Here is a 20995-nt window from a genome sequence, read left to right on the forward strand (position 1 = left end):
GGAGGGTCATGATCATCTTATCTATGAAGAAGATTTTTGTGCCACAACCTATATACGCTGGGCCCAGCCCAACAGACTAATAACTTGGACCACCCAATAATGTGGGCCTCACTTGACTATCACATTAGGCCTCTCTCTCTCTCTCTCTCTCTCTCTCTCTCTCTCTCTTTCATCATTTCTGGTGTTTGTAGGAAACTCTCACACTAGGACTGCATTGTAGCCATCCAAATTAGCCTATCTCTTATTAGTGGTATTGCTGCTAATGTGCTGAAATGATTCGGAAATCCAACCATTCTTTTCCTGAAAGGGGTTTTGCGAACTGGGTTTGTAGCTTTCAAGGTTGGGCTCTTTGTTTGTTGCTTCATGAAATGTGTGCTCAGATGGGTTTCTTTGATTTTTGTTTTTTTCTGGTTTTGTGACTTGATGGATATGTGAATTTCTTGTATCTTTGCTATATCATTTTGTGTGTTAATGGCTTTTTTTTTGCCCTTTCATTAGCCATTATGTATTCATGAAGTATTTGTTTTCAGAGAAGATAATATGCGTTTTTAGTAAATTGAGAAGCTGAGATTTTTTTTTTTTCAAACTTTCAATCTAGGTGCCAGTTGGGCATTTCATTTTCTAATTTGTTGTAACTAAAATTAGAAAATGACATGATCAATGGGGACCGAGATTGAGAGTTAAAAAGCCAACATGTGTAAAATTGCATGTTTTGTGACGTGACATACTTGGATTTGCATATGAAATATACTAAAAAAGAAGATATTTCTAGGTAAACCTCTCTCTCTCTCAACTTGCATCCAAACAGAAAAAAGCACATGGCATTATATGGCTTTACTGAGGTTTTAATTGCATAAAAAATCCAGCCGCCCTCCGTAGACTCTACTTCCCTAAATGATGCTTAAGCATCCAAACAGAGCCCGACAATGGACCGTTGTATTAATCTTCAACAACTCCTTAACTCACAAGAGTTGAATGTTTCAAGATGTGGTGAATTGGAGGAGATAACTGTAAATGAAGTGGAGAAGGTTGAGATTTTTAGAACTTATTCACTTACCTAAATTTGGGAGTAAATGCAAAGGGGTCTCCTTGGCTTTTCGTGCACTTGAAAAGATTGACGTTTATAGGTGCCTGAATCTAAAGAGGCTTTCCTTGGGGATCCAAAGGAGACCCAACTAAGGTATGTTCAGGGCGAGAGAGAATTGGGGGAAGCAATGGAGTGGGAAATTGATGCCATCAAACAACAACTTCAACCATTCATATTGAATACTGAAGTACATCCAAATTCCGGTATATACCTCCCAATGTTATTTTTTCAGTACAAGAGATGTATATTATTTGAGGATGCACTTTGGTGATGAGTAACCAATGGGGGCGCCCTTTCATCTCATATTTGGAAGGGAGCCCTATAGACTTCGTCATATCTGGCTCTCTCATTTAATTGGGATTTTTATATTCGTATATAAAATATTCTTCAATAAATGGGGAGAGAAAAACAAAAAAACCCTCCAAATAGCCGTATTTAACGAGGAATGATAAACCCAAAGGCATCCTTCCAAAAAAAACCATCTACACAGGCGCCCATAAAAAAAAAACAAAAAAAAAAAAAGCTAGCATCAAAAGCATAATTAACTTGTTTAATGTATCGGTGGGGTTTGCCAAACCCTAGCTTGCTATACACGACCGAAACTAGTCTTTCTGCTTTCCTTCAAAAAGTGAGCTGTTGTTGGATCAAAATATCAAGGATGGGACTTGTATCGTACTCCATTACTGCTTTATACAGCTTTTCATCATATAAAAACTCAATTTAGTCATTAAACTAGCTGATGAGTCATTTTTGTCATTTTACTTTACAAGGGATAGTTTGGTTATTTTGTTGCTACTCGTACACTTTTTAGTCATTTTCCTTTACTTAGGGGTAGTTAGGTCATTTTACTTGTAAATGGTCCATAAAAGGAACTTTTTCCTCCATTTGTAAAAAAAAAACTTGGTTTTGATTTGGAATAAAAATCTCAGATCTAGAACTGAAAATTAGGTTTTTGTGGGAAATTTTTAGCTTAAGCTGAAATTTCTATTAGAATCTCCTTAGTTTTCTTGTAGAATAGAGAATTGAGGGCTGGAATTCCAATTTTTTCCCTATTCCTCTTATCCCTAACCTTGTAGTTTGCAAGGGTTATAGAAACATGCATCTCCTTGCAAGATTCTTTAAGTTTCTTGAAGAAATCATCAAGAAGGTCACTAAATTGCAAGATCTACCCTAAAATTTTAGATTTCTGGAAATTCGAAACTTCCGCGTGTTTTCCCTGCTATCACAATGCCAAAGCTCTCAAGATGGTATACAAGCAGCAGAATGTTCCTCTTGCTGCTTTCTTTTAGTTGTATCAACATTTGCATTCACTAGCTTGTTTTGAATTTCATCTAAGATTTTTTGTTTCCTAAGATTTTCTTTCCTAGTTATTGATTGATTTTTCACCATCTTTTTTCCTGAAAGCCACTTGATTTGGTGGGGATAAACACAGTGAACGTGAACCAAACAGAAAAATAATTCCAAAAAACTAATAAATGTGAAACAAAAAGTGAAAAAAATAAATTCAGAAAAAAATCGAAAAAAAAAAGCTTCCAAGAGATTATTACATTCCACAATTTTCTTTTCCCTAGATCTAAACATGCTTTAAAGAACTCTTTGATCCAAGGATCATATGATCAAATAATGTTGTTGTATATGTCCGTTGAATGCAAACTGTTGCTTACTACAACAAAACTAGGTTTTCCGTACGCATAAATCCCTAGGGGAAAGAACCACAATCTATAGGTAAAGGTTTTTTCCTACGGATTTCAGTGTGCACAACTTCCGTAAGCTGAATAGGGGTAGGGAAAGCCCTTTCCTTACGGCTTTGTAGGGACGGGATTGGTCTTTCCCTATGGAAGTTAATAAATATCGTAGAGAAAATATACTTTTCCCTACGAAAATTCAAATTAATCAGAAAGGAAGATGTGCTTTTCCATATGGAATTTCTACAAATCCATAGGAAAAATGTGCTTGTACATTCCAAAAAATGTGCCTACAGAATTTCAAAAAAACAATTCGTAGGGTGTTCTTCCCTAAGAAATTTCCGAAAATTCAGTCGGTAAAAGCTACTTTTCCCTACGGAATTTCCAAAATCCCTACAAAATTTCAAACAATCAGTCGGTAAAATGATTTTCCCTACGGAATTTCAAAATAATCAGTAGGAAAATGTGTTTTCCCCTACATAAATTCAAAATAAAATCCATTAGGATAGCCTTTTCAATTTTTTTAATCCATTAAATAATAATTTCTTGTGACCTATTGTACTTGTACATTCCACAAATAATCTATATATAACATCAAATTTTTTACAATTATAACATCCATTTTTCCACAACATCATATACAAATATAAGACAATAAATATTTTAATTGAACATCTTTAAAATCACAATATATCAATAGCAAATGTCTTCAAATTGTTCCCTAAACAAAATACTGCATTGTTCAAAACTCGTCATTTAATGATTTACATAACATTCATCATCTCCTCGGTCCTCATCATTATTTGTGATTTAAAGATTTAACCTACAAACGCAAAGAATGTATAAATTAATAATAAATCAACACGTGTATATAAGTGTGCCTATAAAGTAAATTCATTTCAAGAATTTAACTTGTCGTTTAAAACTAGTTGTACACTTACAAATACACGAGGCCAAGCAACACTACTTCCTATGAGGATTGAATAGCCATTAGAATATACTTGTGGTGCCCTGCATTGTTAATGATCGCGCCATTCAGATAGTACATATTCACCATCAAAATTCATCGAAGTTTCACCCAAGGTTTAAAATTTTTGGTTTCGGAATGCGTTTCGATACTCACCGGAACCGAAATTTTAGCCGAAATTTTGAAATTTCAGACGAAATCTAAAGAAATCGTTTCAACGCCTATTTTATCTCGTCCTGTAATTTCGGCTGAAATTTCGGGATAATACTAAATAATTATCAAGAATCTGGATTTTTTGATGCAATCCCTTAAATTTTGGGGACGAAATTTCGGGATAAGCAAAATTTCGACTTGAATTTTGAAATTTTGCTCGAAATAAAGTAACATTTCGATTACCATCAATTTTGATTTCGGTCTTGACCATAGTTAGCAAAACTCTATTTTAAACGACGTTTTTTTGAAGAAAAAAAACACTTGTTTTACTGGTGTGCCATTTAATACTCGTTTAAAACTTTCACAACGCAAAAAAAAAAACTCCGTTTTTATTAGGCAAAAGTTTTAAACACGTTTTAAATGCACGTTTTTTTGGCCACTTTTCCAATTCTACCCCCACCATATTTTGTAAATGACAACATTTTAAACTCATTTTCGTGTGTTTCCGTTTTTTTACTACGTTTTTTTGAACCAATAGCGTTTTAAACTCGAATTTTTGCCGTCCCGTTTTTTTTGCCGAATCAAGTTTTGCTAACTATGGTCTTGACCAAAACCCTAAATTTCGGACCGAAATTTCAGATTTCGGTTGAAATTTAAAACCTTGTCTCACCATCAAAAAATCATGCAAGACACCAAATTGAACTTAAGCTCAAACATGCAAGTTTATGAAGAATTTACCATAGCTAAGGACCATCAAGAATGTAATACCAAAATGCTAAAAAAAAAGACAACATAGTACGAATGGTTTTTAAAGTAGAAGCAATGGCTATTAATATGAAAGAAATGACTAGAAAAAATTCTGATTTAACTACAGAATTGACATCAATAAAAGAAGTAATGGTTGGTAAAAGGAGTGAGTTGTCAATTGTTAAGTTAGATATGGTGGCCGATGAAGAAGCATTGACTGTTAAATTTAAAGAAATTAATGTCAATGGGGATGAGTTAATTGTCAAAAATGTAGAGTTGGCTTTTGAATTAACTGCCATCAAACCAGCAATCGTGACTAAAGATTTTAAATTGGCATACAAAGATATAGGTGTACTCAGTAATGTAATCGAATTAGAGCCATCTGTCAAAGCCTCACAACAGCTACATTCAATATCAATGCATTCCAAAACAAGATTGCGGAATCGGAGTAAAAAGTTGTTGTCTAAGGGAGGATCCTGAAAAGACGGATAGTGTACCTACTAAAGTTGGAATGGAAATGCTTAAGGAAAGATGGGAGTGGTAGAACGTGGTACCATAGTTTAATTTACTAGAATGTGTAGTTAAGGTAATGATAAATCATATATGAAGGAAATGAAACCCACCCAAATATAAAGGAAAAAACCCCATGGCCACACTATCCTTTAGAAAGAAAAACGAATAACATATCCGTCTCAAAACACTGAGAACAGTGATGACATACACAAGATATGTAAGAATAACAATCATGCAAACCTTATGTAGTGGATGAGAAAATAATTTATGCTCAAGTTCCTCAATTTGATTGACTAACTCAACAAATTCCGGGTCCTTGATGCCCATATGCTGTTACTAAAAAAGGAAATACAAAAAAAGTTCAAAAATAGAATATTCTAATTAAGTCAAGCAACCAACTTCCTCCAAAAGAAAATGGAAATAGACAAAGGCATCTTTTCCTTGTGTTATAATAGCCAAGTCTACCAAGATTGTCGTAGTACCTGGGCCACATAGGTCTCATGTTTGTTCTTTAGTACGAGGGCGGAGTTTGTAACTCAATTGGAAGGAACTCAATTCCGCAAACCTGCACTCACATGAAAAGTAATCAAAAGATAAGGTAATGTCCAAAAAAACTTCAAGCGATGCTTGAGAGCATGTACCAATTAGAACCCAATAAATAGTCCTTTTTATTACCGAATCGTTGCATGGAGTTTCATCCAAAAAAAGTGTTCAGAAATTGTGAGAAGATACCAATGGAAGGATTCAAATGCAATAAAATAGCTCATGTGTCCGACTTATATTGGTATATTTTATGTCCAGGGCTACCCACCTAACCTTAAACTACCTTAAGAAAGATGTAACTATATAAATATAAGGTACATCATGCAAATCCTATGAAAGGATGCTTCACTTCTTACAGGTGTCTGTCGGGTCATCACAAACTCTCAAACTAATTTCCTTGACTTGCAGAATGATATGAGTCATGAATGATGACTATCTAAAATAAATTCATGACATGAATTGATATAGAGAATAGTGTAGTTATCCATAAAATTGCAAAAAAAATCACAACCACTGTCTTCGCTTGGATATCAATGGGGAATGAATAGTCATCGAACTGTGTTGGAGGCAATTCAGTTCATCTGAGCATGAACTTCCATGAAAATAATGTACCACAATTTGGGTTCCCAAATGAAAATCAGTTTTGCAACACTACTTTATACAACATTGCCTTATAGCAAATGGATTCGGAACTAAATGTAATTACCACTGAGATTTGGCCAAAGGATTACAAGAAGGTTGAAGACTACTAACAGGTGTAGGTGTGTGTGTGTGTGTGTGTGTGTGTGTGTGTGTGTGTGTGTTTTGGAATTAGAATAGTAACATAGGTGTTTAGACTAGAGAGTAAAGGAAATCAAGTAGAACAGCATAATCATAGCCCATACTGCAAACAGAAGGTGGATGTGGCCCTATGCAACCACATACACGTTCTTAAAGAGAAATGGCATGAGATAATGGATTGCAAATCATGTCATGAGCGTTGGGCAAGATAGCCTGTATGGTTGGCATGCAATGGTTATTTGAATGAGCCCAAAAATTCATACACCTCCCACGTTATGAATCCATATAGATTTGCTTCAAACCTTGGATCAGAGAAATTATTAAATTAATAAAAACTATTTTTACTAAGACATTTTGGCACCAAAAAGTCGCCTAGCTAACCCTTGATAAATTGAAGGTGTATGAATCAAGCATATTTATTATTTGGGAAGTAATATATCCGCCCCTTTTGATCACTAGGGACACCCAACAGCAGTGTCCGTGGCAATTAGCCCCATTGAATCCTTCTGACATGAAGTACATCAGCCCCTCTGCAGTCACTAATACACTGCTGTTGGGTGTCCCTAGTAATCGAAAGGGGTGGATATATCAATTTCCTTATTATTTATGTACTTGGATATTCTTGATAACACCTTTGAATGCTTACCTACAAATATCTAGGAATCACATGAAGTACGATAATGGAGATAACATGCATGACAACTCACCAATTAAGAGTAAAAGCTAGAACACAACGCAAGCAAGAACATTAAGCACCTTAATTGCCAATTACTACTTAAAGCCTCGGTGTTCTGTTCTATCCACCAACTCCACTTAAGTTCATAATGTCTCAAGTCTACTCTCAATCTTGTACACACATGACAGACTTCCTCATTTTTTTTTGGCGGATAGTTCATTGCTTTTGTATGGGATAGCTATTTCCACTCAAACTCCACTTAGGTTTCTTTTAATGTCTCAAGTCTACTCTCAATCTTGTACACACATGACAGACTTCCTCATTTTTTGGGCGGATAGTTCATTGCTTTTGTATGTGATAGCTATTTCCACATAAGTCCATATGAATTACTAGTATCAAACTAATATATTATCAAGAAGATAACTAAAATTAACTATGTCCCGAATTCCCAAAGACCAATTTATTGCAACATAACAGTCAATAATCATTCAAGGTTGTGAAACCCAACCGAGATTCAAAGAAATTTGTTTCCCTAAAGTAGCCAAACTCAGTTCCCATCATGCAATCAATATCAACTCAGATAGCAAAGCTAGTGAGGAATGACATACATTGAAGTGATAGCATGAGTGTACCTTAGATGTTACAATTCCATTAAGTTACAATTCCCATCATGCGAGGTACTCTGTTACAGACTGTAATACGATGAAATACATAGCCGGCATACCCCACCATGACATTTAGTTGTTGATGTGGATAAGCACATTTTTTAGGAAACAAAACACAAAAGAGGAAATGGGAAACAAATTTAACATTTCTAAATAGGTATAGATAAATATTAATCTCTGGCCAAACATAGACTTCACTTGCAATAAGGAGATCTATATGCCATGGAAACAAAATATAAAGAAGATTATTATGCACATGAAAGATTATGCACATGAAAGTAATTAGTAATACATTGGTACATCAAAACCAAACAAGACCTTAAGCAGAATTGATCACGAGAAAACCATATCGCTTTCAACAGCCTAAAGTCTTCTCACAGCTTCAAAGGATCTTCCACTTGTTACTTAAAGGGTAGGTCCGTTGCATTGAGCAATGATTTCAATAAGAGAATAGATGCCTCATCATAAAGGTCATGCAACTAAAAACAAAAAATCCGACCATGAAATTTCAGTATAGACAAATTCTAGCAGCTCAAAATCAAAACCCTAACACAGATACTACAGAGATTTTTTCCAGACCCGGATACAAACTTAAAACCCATCAAGAGATACAGCATACACAAGAAATAACATCATTAGAATCCAATGAAGCTACTATATTTCTTTAGAAAAATAACATCACCAGAATCCATGGAGGAAAACAGAGGAAAAGTAAAGCCTAGTAATGCAGACCTAACAGAAAAAATATAAAAGAAAAGTGAGAAATGAGGATTTATCAGTGTAGAATTCGAAAAAGACCAAAAACTGGAATGGGTTTCTTGCCTTGGGAGGAAGAGAGATTGAGATCAGGATGGGTTTACCCACTATCGGGGTCATATTTGTCATTTCACTAAAATATTATGAGTATACATGGAAAAGAAACTCAGAATTTGCATTTCTTCGCTTCGCCAATGCGCGCTCTTTGTCCGTGTTAAGTGGCAAATGCTTAGGGAAAAGATAAAAATGTTACCCCTGCGGACATGCTTACTTAGCAGTAGGTAAAGGTTATTATATCCCTACAAAAAATGCAGGCTCTGTTTGGTTGCAAAAAGTAGGGAAATGGCTGAGCATTTTCTAGGAAAATGAAATACCAAATGTTGTTTGGTTGTCATTTTTTAGCTCAAATCCCATTGGACTACTAGACATGGAAGAGACATCATTATTAGCTTTTTGCTTAGGTAGCGCCTATGTGGCGGGATTGTCCCCTCCCCTACTTTTCCAATGCCAAACCTTGTTTTTGGTAAATTTTAGAGGGGAGAAGAGTAGAATATGATATGCCATGTGTAATCATTACTTTTTTCTCTCTTCTACTATTTATTTTGTTAATGACACCCCTCCATTCTCCCACATGCTTTGACATCTAACCAAACACACTACCAAAATTCCCTCTAATCTTCTCTAGACAAGTTTACACATATCCCACCCTTGTCACCTCCTTGTTGACTACTACTTCTACTAAAATCTCGTCTAACCAAAAAGATAAAAATGTTTCCGTAGGTACAAGAATACTCTAGGGACCAAGTGAAACCAGGCATTTTTAATCATTTTTATTTTAGTAAGTATAAAAACTCCGATTGGGTCAGGTTGAACTCGGGTCGGGTCGGGTCGGGTCGGGTTCGAGTTGGGAAAAGGGGTTCCTCGGGTCGGGTTGGGTTTGGGTTGGACCCGACCCGACCCGAGTTGCACCCCTATTACAATAAGTTCACGCCTTACTCATACCATCTATTTTGAAGTTGTGCTTCTTTTACAATCATAAGAATGAAATTTTTTGCCCATAAAAAAAAAGAATGAAATTTTTTGCACAAATTTCTATTATGAGCATCGTGCACATAAATATACAAAAATGAGAACATGCTGGACCTAATTTATATATATTTTTTTTACACTGATAAGAGCCCATGTTAGACAGTACCTAAGAACTGATTGATTGCCGAGATCTTTGGGTGACCCCCAACCACTGTTTGATGAGCTGAAATACTGCTTCGTTCTTTAACAGGCCATGAGGGATGGCCTGAACTCCTACTCTTGCCACTGCAGCTAAACCATCTATAAGACTAATATTGCGTGATCAACTTATAAACATGTGATTGAATGAATTAAACATAAGAAGCGCTAGAGGATAAATACCTCCGTCCATGGATTTTGATGCTTTGGCAAACATGATATCAGGATCTAGTCCGCTGCAAGACAAGAAAACAATCCTAGGCAGTCTTCTACTCTCTCTCCAAATCCCTAATCTCATATTTATAATAATATAAGGAAACCCTAGAGTCCACCTGTGGGAGCGGGTTTTTTCCTGTGTTTGCGTAGGACGAAACGGGATCACCACAATCGAGTTTTCAAAAGGGGGTTAGGGGGTGTTATTTGATCTGCGCTACTTGTAAACTCGGGACCGTAGTCCTAACTTCGCAAGTTAGAGAAACTCAGAGTCACCACCTAGGTTAGGGCCTAGGACCTGTGTCTATTATTTCAAGGAAATGAATAACGACTCGAATTGCGTTGAAAGAATAGTAATCTGGGGTTCCTTTGCTCTGGGTCTAGAACCTTATATTTTGCTCTGTTTGCTTAAGGCATGGTCGGTTGTGGTTACAATTGGGGAAGGTGTTAAGCACCCCTCTTGACCGGTTTAATCCAGTTTCCTAGCTTAGATTGGCATTTTGGAAGGATTTAAAATGAAAGAATTTAATTTTATTTCCCTTGTTAGATTATGCTTAATTCCAAATATAAATGAAGTGTACTTATGAAAGAAATAAAAAATAAGCGATAGTTAACCTGATTGATATTGTAAGTTGCTTACGGAAGATCCAGATATCGCAACTTACTCACAACGCGGGTTAACTTAAATCAAACGGAAAATGATTGTACAGAAGGTAAAACAAAAGAAAGATAGCGGGGTTTATATAAGTTTGCCGTGGACAGGGGAACTTATTCACCACCACATACCTTACTTTCGTAACGTAGTAAAGTGCAGAAAGTAAAAGCAAGTCGGAGGGAATAATGTCTCAAGTGCTCGGCCGTAGCGGAACAAGTCTCTTTGACACTTCAACCTCATACCTTACTTTGAAATGTAAAAGTACAGAAAGCAGTAAAGTGCTAGAATTAGTAAAATGCAGGTAGAGGGGCTTGACATCTGGACGATGAAACCCACCCTAACAGTTTCATAAATGAAAGCTGTAAAGTGCTGAAAGCAGTAAAGATGGCAGGTGGGGCTTGACCTCAGAAATGATGAAACCCACCCTACCCATTTTGTAAATACACAACTGAAAAGTAAATGGCTTACATTATTTACATTTTTTAGGGTTTATGAGTTTATCCTTACCGCTTTGAAGAATTGAGCAGCATAACCATGCTTGTTTGATGAGAGAGGCTTCGGAGATTGCCAAAATTTCAGCAGAACCACGGCACTATATTGAAAACAGGGCGTTGGGTTCTCTGAAATTCGGCAACGCTATCGCGCTGGGTTGGAAGGGAGCCTTCGAGGCTGAGAAGAAATCGGCGGCGCAACGGTGATGTATAGCTGAATTGCCTACGAGTTTGCCTAGATTTCAGCAGAACAACGGTGCTACTATGGAAAAGTAGCTCGTAATTCTATGAAATTCGACAGAACAACGGCGTAAAAAAGGAAAAGACGCTCTGAACCTTCGAAAATTCGGCGGAGTGCCGACATCCAAAAAGAGCTACCTAGTGTTTCTCTACTTTCTCTCTTCTAAAGCAAGCTAACTAGGGTTTCTGACTGATTTTCTGCAGGGGTTTGGGGTTTGAACAGGGGAGAAATACACTGAAACAAGGTGTATACACCTAGAGGAGGGAGAGAGGGAGAGAGAGAGTTAAGATGTAAAAATAACCTTACCCCCTCCCCTATTTATAGGGGGGGTAAAAAATATCTGGTCTCGGCCAGAATTCATCCCAGACGAATTCTGGGATGACATCATCCCCATAAAGGTGGATGATGTCATCCCCATAAAGGTGGATGATGTCATCCCCGGTTCCCGTGATAGTTCGTCTCTTCTTTGTTTTGTTTTGTAGTGTTTTCGTCTTTTATCAGTACTTTTGGTCGTCCATATCTCTTCCGATTGGACTCCGATTAGCACACAGTCAGGTCCGTTGGATTCTTTGTGTTCAAGGCTTTCCAATGAACTAGAAATCGGGTGCTTTCGAAAAACCGGGTATCCTTTGGGTGCCAAAAGAGAGTTTCGGACCCAAAGTTAATATACCGATTGGGAATGCCATGTGCAGACGGGCTCACCAACGAATGCCGTAAATGGCGGGTGTTGAGTGGACGGGCTTCTGGTTTGACGAAAAAGGCTTTTGCTGTGTTTAAACAGGCTTCCAGGTGGCGGTGTTTCGTCACTTGTTAATGCATTCGGTCGTCCATATCTCTTCCGATTGGACTCCGATTCGCACACGGTCAGGTCCGTTGGATTCCTTATGTTCAAGGTTTTCTAATAAACCAGAAATTGAGTTCTTTCGGGAGACAGGGTGTCCTTTGGGAGCAAAAAGAGAGTTTCAGACCCAAAGTTAACCTACCGATTGGGAATGCTGTGTGCAAACGGACTTACTGGTGGATGCCGTAAAAGGCGGGTGCTGTGTAGACAGGCTTTTGTTTTGCCAAAAAAGGCGGTCGCTGTGTGGAAACAGGCTTTCTGGTGGTGGTGAAACGGCTTTCAGAAATAGTTTGTTGCCCTAAAGAGAGATTGAGAGAAACACAACTGGTGCTCTGGAACTCGTCATAAGGTTCTTCCTCACGCCACCTATCACTAATACTATCTTGACAAAATTGGGTGTCTACACCACCCATTACGGATTATTATTCTTCGAATAAGCCCATAACCCTTATTAGGCTTATATCGGGCCCACACATGATAAAACTAGGGGTGCAACTCGGGCGGGCTCAACCCGAACCCGACGAGTTCAACCCGGAAAAAGCTCAGGTTGCGTTGAGTTCAAGTCGGGTTCGGTTTTCTCAACCCGGGTTGAGTTCGAGTCGGGTTCGGGTTGAGGGCTTGGGCAATCCGACCTGAATTCAACCCGAAATTTTTAATATTATTTTTAGTTTTTAAGCTTAAAATCTCGGGTTCAGGTTGGCAAAAAAGGCTGCTCAGGTCGGGTCGGGTCGAACCTCGTCGGGTTTGAACTCTGGTCGAGTCGGGTTCGGGTTGAGTAAATGGTTGCTCGGGTGGGGTTCGGGTTGGCCTCAACCCGAACCCAACCCACCCGAGTTGCACCCCTAGATAAAACCGATTACCATACCCCTTCCAACGTTAACACATGTGGCTGATGTATTCCCGGTTCAAACCTTATTGATCACTAACCGTATATGAGCCGATCCGAATTACTCTTCACTATAATCAAACATCTCTATAATCTGGTTTTACGAAAGCCAAAACATGTACTATGCAAGTCCATAAAAGTCTTACACCATCAGCCTGTATAGGATGCAGAAAAAGTAAATGAAATTGAGCAGCTAAATTCAACATGCTAAGCCAATAGACACCCCATTTTTCCAAGACCGGATTGACGATCATTTGACTCGATTATGGTTCCAATGATGAATCCACTCCTAGGGGAACATGCGTATCCTTGCGATATTGCATGCCTAGTATGGGACCGGAAAGTTCGCACTCTCCGAACAAGCAGAATGATGGTCAACTGTAGGCACAGTAAGTGGAAGAATTCCAAGCTCACTGCCTTTTGACCCAGAAAATACACTCAAACTCAGTTCAAATTTAACCAAACCGTATTGCAATTATAGCCCTGAGCTTGCACATTTGAGATCCCTGAGATAGAGCCCAAAAACCAACAAAACTGCCTTGTGCTAGCCAGTTTCAAAGCCCACGTCAAACATACGATCGTACGTTTCCAAAATGTACGAATTTCATTCATACGTATTTTGAAATGTACGAATCTCAGATCTGAGAGAATCATACGATTAACCGAATTTTCAATTTTACATTTAATTGAGTGGGAATTTTCCCACTCTTTTGTACCTATAAATAGGCTACTATTCTATGTATATGGGGAGAAGAATTTCAGTTAGAAATTCTCCAAAAAAGAGGTAAATTCCCTCCCTTGTGTGAGAGAAAAAGTGAATTCATGCCGGAGCCAACATGAATTTGATGGATTTCTTGCGGGAGGAATTCCAGAGGAAGATTAAGGTTCTAAAGGCCTTTTTCGATCTTCTCCGACGAATTCTCCGTCAAGATTGCCTGATAGGATAGTTGGGGGGTTGGAGCGCCGCCACTCAGATCACCAGAATTTGCCGGAGTTCACAATAAATTCTCCGTTTTAGGTTTTCCAAATTTCATTTCATTTCAAATTCTTAGCATATTCTAGTTCAAATTTAGGGAAAAGTCAGGGGAATTAGGGTTTCCAACCCTAATTCTTAAGGTTTTCCCCCAATCTTGATAGATCTAGGGTAGGGTTTTCATATTTTTGCCAAGATCAGTGCCTAATTTCAAATCTTAATGAGATTCAATGCTGAATCTTAAGAATTGTGGAGAGATCTTCCATAATTCCCAAGAATTCCCAGTGGAATTCATTGAAATTTAAAATTCCAGAGAGATCCAGTAGGTAATTCAGTAGTAATTAGGATTATAATAACCCCCAAAACTTCTGTTATAACTTGAATCACGAAAATTTCAGAGAATTATGCAAATTCATTCAAAATTTCAAAATGTTTGAATATGGATCAGAATATATGAATTTCATTCGTATGTTTTAAATTGGTACGATTTTGTGTTTCTTGATAATTTTAAATTCAAATGTCGAGGAAATATTCATACGATCGTACGTTTTTAGACCCAATCGTATGATTTGAAAACGAAAGATCATATCCATAAATGTACGATCGTATGATTTTTTCAGAGTAAGATTTTCAAAATTAGCCTGAGATTTCTGAAATTTTCAACTGAGACTTCAAAAATAAGCAGATTTGATTCTCAGGAACAAAATTTTCTGGGCATGGATAGTGTGGCTAACACCTTCCATCCATGTAACTTAGCAAGCCCTAGTGTTTTGGTTTGATTAGAGCCTTGGATCAGAAGCAATCAAGGGTCTTGGGCTCATTCTTAGGTGGCGACTCTCAAATTCTTATCAGATCTGGTTCTGATAAAGGTTTTGGCTTGGATTTCTAAAAAATTTCTAAGAAATTTAGGATTTTATGTCATTTTTCAAAGTATTTTCCAAATTACATCACAACAAACCTGATCTGTGGAGGTCTTGGAGCTCTACAATACATCCGATTTTTGAAGAGATAAAGTAAGAACTACTGGTTTGGGGAATACAATGATAACCAGAATATTGACATATAACCCTCAAGTGTCATTAATAATCGACGAAACACCATGATTTTTTTGTCTATATAAGAAGTTCCAGTGTGGGGTTCACGCAGGTGGATATGGTTCTTTGTCCTCACAAAGTGGTATAAAAGTGCTTAAGATCCATATTTCAATCTTGTATTGATTTTAATTAACTAGTGAACTGGAATCCCTTCCACCCTGATACTTGGATAGTTTCCCCCACCTTTAACCTCTTTCTGAGGCCCGGTTAGAATTGACTGAAGCCATGCTATTAGGAAGGACAAGAGTCTCCCAATCAATTCGATTGTTTCTGACGCAAGGTTTTAATGATGATCAGAAAAGCATTCCTCCGACCCATTCGAGAGTAAGAATCAGTCAAATCTGCACAAAAACTAGATTTGCTTGACTATGAGACCATCTAAAACGAGCACATGCAAGTTGTAGATTAATATGCTCATCGTTTTAGATAGAATAAAAACTTGCATATACACATAGTTGTTCACCTTCTACACTCCTTTATATGCAATTCTAATCGTATTGAGGTCGGCCCCTTGCATGACCCTAGCCAGCATATGGTCATGTAGCACAATCTACAACATTTGCAACTTTTTTTATAGTAACATTTTTGCAACATCTGTAACTTTGACCAAAACATTATCATTACTTCTTGGCTTTCAAGTATATGCTTAAGCCAAATATTGTGAGTTGTCCCAAGCGCGAGCAGTACCACCACCCCCCCCCCCCCCCCCCCCACGCCACCCCACCCCACTGTCCTACTTATTAGGTCTATTGCATCCCTTTTCTTATACCTTGACCCCAAACCTCTAATATTCCATGAGACAACATTCATAGGTTATCATCTTTTAACTCTGACGCTTTCCCAACCTGTTATTTACCGTCAGATTTTATGTCGTGGATCTTTCTATGCAACGTCACCATAAGGCTAGAACCCCTTGATCTATCACCAGGAACCAAGCCTTCCCTTGCATCCTTAGATCACCATGTGATATCATGTGTCTGATCCCACCATCCTCTCTATTATCCATTCTTGAGTGCATTAACATAGGGGGAGAGGGTCGCCATATAAAGATTTGACAAGCCTTTTCTAATTCTAGAGACAAGATTTCTATATTCTAGCTAGAGACAAGATTGAGCCTCGAGAAGGTGATGTTCTCCTCTCTTTTTTTTGAAAAAGGTAACTTAAATTGTATAAATAAAAAAGGCCCCTTACAAAAACAGGGGCCACACATAGGGTCGATCACCAAGAAAGAAAGAAAACACAATACATCTAAAGCTCCAGGGGACCGTGGACAATAACAAGAAGGTGATGTTCTCCTTAACTCTTCTATATACAACCAACAACCATTACATTCAAAATCTCTCGCTATATTTAACTACACACAGCAGTAAAATGGGCTCAACCTTCAAGAAAATAGTAGTACCCGCAAACTTCAGGAAACACTCCTCTCACAGGGTTTCAACTTCCATTAGGAATAAGAATGCACCTTGGGCTATTAATTCATCCCTTCCATGCACTGAGCCGGATTCCATAGAACCAGATCCAAATTATCCTAGCTCCAGTCAAAATGGCAAGCCATAAAGAGAGGAAGTCCAATACATCCTTCATAGTTGCATTCAACATCTTCATCACCTTTTTTCTTTCTTTATCTGATTGAAGCACAAATAATGCCTCTCCTGTAAACATTTTGACACTATCAAGAGAGAATAAACTACAAGATCTAGTAACGTAGAAATGAATCTCAATTTCAATCTAGTTAACTTCTATTATTCTTCCAAACAAATAATAGTATAATTAGTCATTTCTTATCTCTTCCTCCTTGGTGTAGTACACCTTTGTAGCTAGATTTTGATCCAGGATTGGAACCAAAGCATAGGCCAAAAAGGTGTGAGAAAAACCATTGTTCGTGACCCAGGATTGAAGCCTATTTTCGACGTGGATGGGGTACATTTCAATGTAGGACAATGTGATACTAACGGGGGCCATCCATCACAAGAATCAAGAAAGATTCACTTGAGTTACTTAAGTAGAAGGCCCACAATATTGTTTACATCACTGTTCACGCCATTATTTGGAGTTTGGTATTGATGTTGATTTATCTGTGGTAAAAAATCAATAGTATGAAGGGTTAATTATTAAGTGTTAGGATCTTAGTGTTATAAAAAAGAGAGCTTATTTTAGTTAGTATTTTATGTTTCTTTTAGTTCTGCTTTTTAATTGCATGTTCTAACTCTATTAGAACTTCAGTAGGGAAGCAACATGGGAGGTTATATATTTACTTGTGCCCTTTTGTTTTAGGAGTTTTTGAGTTTTGAGGTATTGAATAAATAAAGGAAATGACGGAACCAGTCGCAGGTTTTGTGGGTTGTTTTAGCTAACCGTGGGGTTCTCTCGAAAAGGGAAATCCATACGAGATTTATGCAGTTGTATTTTTTGTTGGAATTTCCACCCAATCTGATTACTGTTGTAGTCAATGGAATCCCTGCTCCTTGATCTGTTTTCAGCAGTTCATCATCTCTTTGAAGTTTTTTCTACAGGAGGTGAGTGTTGTGATTTAATATGTATTGAGATTTACTTTTGAATTGAACAAGGTCTAGATTCATTTGATAAAATTTTAATCAGAATCTACACATCGACTTTGGTTATATTATATTTTGGTAAGGGTGCATAAGAATTTGGTATCAGAGCAAAAGAATCGCACAATGTAGAAAAGCTGCACATTATTTGATATCAAAGCTGCAATAGTAGATTTATCATGAACTATTTTGTATCCAAGTGTCAATGATATATTTGTTCTAGATCATTTAGTATAAGTGATACGATGGCTTCTAAAAGTCCAATTGCACTGATTCAAGTTAAGAGGATAAAAAAGAAGCAAGAATCTTCAGGTGGTTAGGGAATTAATTCAGAAAGAGGTGAAATTAATTCAAAAAACAAAAGAAAGAATTGTTGAATTGATTTGACAACAAGAAGAAAAGCATGATGGAGAGATAAAAGATACGAGAGAGAAATTCTTACAATTCAACTCCGTTCTCATTCAATTTCTACACACTCAAGCTACATCAAATGCGCCAAATTCACAACAAAGGGCTAGATGTGGTAAATGAAGAACAATCCTATGAGGTATATGAATATGTTTTGATACGATACTAATCTAAAGAGGATTCATTCAATACCACAAGCAACAAAATTAGTGAGGAGAAAATTGTACCCGAAGAAACCTAGCAAAAGAAATTGTGCGGAGAAAATCAATGAATGATTTATTGGCTTTGGGGTGGATAGATCAAATGATATATTCCAATCAACGGCATAAAAGGTTAAGGGAAATGTTATCCGCACTACAGTATTTTGATGAGGGCACTCCTCACTTTATAAAAAGTACGGTATGGCCCGCACCATAGGATGATCCAAACCGTCCATTAGATGTGCCACAGCCTAAATAGATTTTGCCCCAAAAATTATTTCCATACGTTGATCTTAACCTTCCGATCTATAGAGGGTTAGGACCAACCATCTAACATTCAGATCGGAGGGTTAGAATTAACCTATGGAAATGATTTTTGGGGCACAACCTATTTAGATTGTGGCCCATCTAATGGATGGTTTGGATCATCCTATGGTGCAGTCCATACCGTACTTTTAACAAAGTGAGGAGTGCCCTCATCAAAATATAGTAGTGCTGATAACATTTCCCAAGGTTAATTGCTTGGACGGCATGAGTATCGAAGTTTCCTTCGATGTACTTCCTATCTTGGAAGGTGGAAACGGGCAAATATATCCACCCCCCACATAGCGAAGGGGATCAAATTCGTCATTGGGGTGTACTGGGTGGCCGGCTGGCGTCGCACCGAGGAGAACTTCTAACATTTTTCAAACTTCTTGACTAAGTCTTGGACGTCTTTTAAAATGGTCGACCCGAAGAAGTCGCTCCTTAAGATTTTCATTGCAAGGACCTTGTCCCCCGAGTGATCACCACAGATACCCTCATGAACTTTGCAGAGCGTTTAGTCAGATTTTGAAGGGTGGAGACACCTCAAGTACGGCGATGTGTAAGATCGTCTTCGACTAGTGTATATTAAGAGGCCTGGGCGATCAATCTCTAAGCTTCCTTCTTGTTCGGTGGGAGAGTGCCATTTTTTAGATACTCTGGGAAGGGATCCATCCAGCTCGATTTGGGATGGACTTGCATAAGGGTGTCAAATTTGGCTCGGGCTCGGAAGCTCGCTCGAGCTCGGCTCGAATCCTTAATGAGCCGAGCCGAGCCGGCTCGCCAGGCTCGTTAAGCTTAACGAGCTGAGCCCGATTTAGGCCAGGCTCGGCTCGGCTCGTTAAGGCTCGTTATGAATTTAATATATATATATATATTATATATATATATACATTAAAAGGGTTGTCCAGGGAGTGAAAGGGGGGGGGGGCAAAATATGTCACTTCATTTTTGGAACCTCATTTGTTACTAGGACCACCCCCCATAGTGTAAAAAAAGTAGTCAAATTACACTAGTAGGGCTGTCCAGGGAAGATGAGCAGTGTGAACTTAATATAACCCGAGCTCAGTAAGGCTCACGAGCCGCTCGAGAGCCTGGCCGAGCCCGAGCCGAGCTTTTGAGCTTAACGAGCCGAGCCGAGCATGGCCAAGCTCGGCTCGGCTCAGCTCGTTTACACCCCTAGACATGCATAATCTCTTCTTCGTGGTCGATGGTTGGCCACTAGGAACTTCGGTATAAACTGTGCCCAGGTTCGTGCTATTAGAGGATGCCAATCGTGACAAGGCATCGACCTAAAGAGTTCCTCGATCTTGAAATTTGAACAATTACAAAAACTTTAAACTTGGTATTTTTTATCCTGTACCTTTACCAAAAGCTTTAGCATCCTCGGCTCTTTCACTTCATAGACTTGCCCAACAATGAGTTGGGAGTCGTTGTGGGCTTTTAATCGATCTGCTTCCATTTCAAGCGTGAGGTTCAGGCTAGCGAGAAGTGCTTCTTACTCAACTTTGTTGTTGTAGGTCTTGAACCTGAAGCGCAGAGCATATTCTAGTAGGAGTTCATCAGGACCAGCCAAGATTAGCCTGGTGCTGCTCCCATTTGCGTTAGTTGAACCATCCACAAACAGAATCCAGGGGAAGGCCTCTTTCTGCTTATTGCTAGGAGCCTCCTACCCTATGGTATTGTGCACTCCACAACAAATTCAGCCAACACTTGTGACTTTATAGCTGGCCGAGGCTAAAAGTGTATATTGAACTCACCTAGTTCGACCGACCAATTGATTAGTCATCCACATAAGCCCAATGGTTCAATCTTTGGCATTCTTCTATCTTGTTTTGATGATTCCAAACCAAAGTGATTTAAGCTTACTAATGTGTTTGTTGTTTGTTGTTTTAGATTCATTTAAGGTTTAGAGTCAAGGAGCTATGAATCAATGCAATTGGAGCTAAAATGAAGATGTGTGAAGATCCATGAAGAAGGAAGAGGCTTACAGATGTAATGTGTTGTAGATTCGTATCCATCGTCGTCAAGAGAAAAGAGTGAGTGAGTTGGAGATGAACTCCCCTCGCTTATGTATTTATATAAAAGAGAACAAGGGTACAAAGACCATTTGCCCTTAGGCACATATATAATTCTAACGTCTCCCTCAAGCTGGAATGTAGATATCATACATTCCTAGCTTATTACAAATACCATTTAGCTTAGCTTTACTAAAAGACTTAGTAAAAATATCAGCTAATTGATCCACTGATCAAGTGAAGGAAACACATATCTCGCTCTTTTGTATTCTTTGATGTATGAAATGACAGTATGCCTCTATGTGCTTGGTTCTCTTA

The 20995-nt window shown here is 38.1% G+C and overlaps 2 long non-coding RNA genes across 4 annotated transcripts; both read right to left on the reverse strand.

Annotated features, from left to right (window-relative positions):
- Positions 1-3348: 3348 nt before the first annotated feature.
- On the reverse strand, positions 3349-8822 carry LOC143862498 (uncharacterized). Of its 2 annotated transcripts, XR_013240330.1 has the most exons (5): positions 8135-8822; positions 5635-5717; positions 5393-5482; positions 3714-3783; positions 3349-3595 (listed from the first exon to the last, which is right to left on the reverse strand). It is a non-coding gene; the product is annotated as an uncharacterized LOC143862498 (long non-coding RNA). The 2 variants fall into 2 exon arrangements; XR_013240331.1 differs by lacking the exon at positions 3714-3783.
- A 7600-nt stretch (positions 8823-16422) lies between these two features.
- On the reverse strand, positions 16423-18425 carry LOC143860058 (uncharacterized). Of its 2 annotated transcripts, none has more exons than XR_013239564.1 (2): positions 18384-18425; positions 16423-16848 (listed from the first exon to the last, which is right to left on the reverse strand). It is a non-coding gene; the product is annotated as an uncharacterized LOC143860058 (long non-coding RNA). The 2 variants fall into 2 exon arrangements; XR_013239563.1 differs by having other exon boundaries at positions 18191-18410.
- Positions 18426-20995: the final 2570 nt, after the last annotated feature.

This window comes from Tasmannia lanceolata, unplaced genomic scaffold, assembly GCF_043159265.1.
Source record: "Tasmannia lanceolata isolate RefF3 unplaced genomic scaffold, GAP_Taslan_0.1 ptg000037l, whole genome shotgun sequence".
Lineage (NCBI taxonomy): Eukaryota > Viridiplantae > Streptophyta > Magnoliopsida > Canellales > Winteraceae > Tasmannia > Tasmannia lanceolata.